Consider the following 2,334-nt stretch of genomic DNA (forward strand, 5'->3'; position numbering starts at 1 on the left):
TAAGAACATAGAAATTATCAGAGAAGATTTTCTAACCTGCTAGTCATTAAATAAGCTAGAAATTGACTAACTAAATTCTAGCAAATGCTCTTGCTCAGTGGGTACATGGGATTGAAAAGGGAGTTCATGACGAGTCAGCAGAGCTAACTGTGCCTTCATGCATGGGCACGTGTTTTCATGGGGGCCTTCTACAGTTCGAGCAGTCATGAAAACCGAGGACCAGCGCAAACCGAAATCAGTGTCAGACCTGACAGTTATTCTGTCACAAAGTAGCAAACCAAGACTTTCTGAAACGTGAACCATATTCAGTTTCACGGCTTTCATTGAATGTATTATTATAAACAATGATTTCAATTTAAGTAAAAAGGCTAACGTTAAATTATAATTACATAATTAAATAAAAATGTAAATATTGGTTATTTCATTTGTTTCTCATATTTTTATAAATTATATATATATATTTCTTTTCAGTTTATTTATTCATTAATATTATTTTATTTTTACATTCTATGATGTTGTTGTGGAGCAGTTGGCGGGGAGGGGAAGAAGGGAAAGGGGAAGGAAATAGGGTGGGAAAAGGAGGAAGGAGGAGGGGTGTGGTTGAGGCCCATGGCACTCCCCTCATTCCTGCAGGGGAGACCAGGGGGCTTCCAGTGGTGGCTTGGTCATTGCTGGGTTGGGTGCAGATGTCAGGGGTGTGTGGCTGAAGCCCTCATCTCCCCACGACCCCAGCTTGGGAGGGCCTGGGGTGCTTCCTGCAGTGGCTCTGTGGTTGTTGCTGGGTTGGTTGTGGGTGTCCAGGGTGTGTGGCTGGGGCCCTCAGCCCCCCACCATCTTGGCTCAGGAGAGCCTGGGGCATTTCCTGTGGCAGCATGGTGGTCATCACTGGGCTGGTTGCAGGTGTTGAGGGGCATGGCTGAGGCCCCCAGCCCTCTCCTCTCCCTGGCTTGGTAGCCCAGGAGACTTCCAGTCCTTCTAGGGTTTATAGGTGTTATTTGGTGATGTGAGACCTTTACTAGTTAATATCAAACTTTGTCTCTTGTCAGTAGGTATTTCATTTTTTCTTTCAGTTCTGTGTTGGATTATTTGCTGTCCCCACCACTTCAAATCTGCATTGGAACTAATTTGTTGTCCTTTGCTTACTTCTAAAATGGAGGAACTTCCTGTGGGGACCAGTACTTGAGCCCTGTGGTTGAGCTAAATTGCTGCTTTGGTGCTGATTCCCTGGGAAAGGCTTTTGGTGCAGCTGAGGTTTTAATGGTTGACTTTATAGGTACTTGTGTTTCTCGTGAGATCTAGAAGTTGTGTAGAAACTCTGGGTTGTGGAGAAACTCTGGTTTGGATCGGAGTCTTTTCAGCAAACTGCGCTCCCTGCAGTTCTATATTCCTTACCAGTCTCCACTGAGTGTCCTACACTGATGGGGGGGGCAAATCAGCTGTCCTTGCTGTGCCCTAGTGTTCTCCTGGTGGTCCATCTCCCCCACCGCCTGCTCTCCAAACACTTCCCATGGGGTGGGCCATGTGCCAGTCCCTTGTAATGATTCACCAGCCTCTGAGTGGCTCCTTTTTTTCAGTTGTTGAGGCTCCTCACCCCTACGTCAGTCCATGGGAACCCTATTAGTGATCTGGCTGGCCTGGGGGCCACCAAGTCCCTCTTCTCCCCTTCCACCTCAAAGCAACTTCATCTGAAGGGCACAGCTGTGGCTTTTGCCAGCACCTGCTCTGTGCACTCAGTAGCTCCAGGTTGGAAGTGACTGGGGCTTGAATTGGTCAGAGTAGTCCTTTGTTTCTCTCATTATGGATTTTCCCGTCTTCTTTCACTCTGTAGGTCTCTCCTCTTCCCCTGAGCTCTAGAGGCCCAGCTTGGCTGTCATTGCTTTATGTATTTATGTATGTATTTATCTATTTATCTATTTATCTATCTATTTATCTATTTATTATTAGTTTTAAAAAAATTATTATTTAGTTTTTTTGTAGATTCTTTTCTTTTTTTTTATTGGTTATGAATACTCATGAGTTACAAAGCTGATTGTCACCCCTCATGCCCATAATTTGAGAGCCCGATTCATACTGGCAGCATAACCATTACCACAAATTGCATTTATAACTCGTGTCTCCCAACCAGTTATCCTCAACCTCCCACCCCCTTTTCCCCCATTCTACTTTGTAGCCCAAGGAATGTTCTCTCCCTCTGCAAGTCCAATGCACTACTGTGGTCTTTCTTTCCTTCCTTCTCTCTCTTAGCTGCCACATATGAGTGAGCACATGTGGTATTTATCCCTCTGTGCTTTGCTTATTTCACTCAACATAAGTTTCTCCAGGCTCATCCATGTT

The sequence above is a fragment of the Galeopterus variegatus genome, unplaced genomic scaffold, assembly GCF_000696425.1.
Source record: "Galeopterus variegatus unplaced genomic scaffold, G_variegatus-3.0.2 Scaffold5207, whole genome shotgun sequence".
Taxonomy (NCBI): Eukaryota; Metazoa; Chordata; class Mammalia; order Dermoptera; family Cynocephalidae; genus Galeopterus; species Galeopterus variegatus.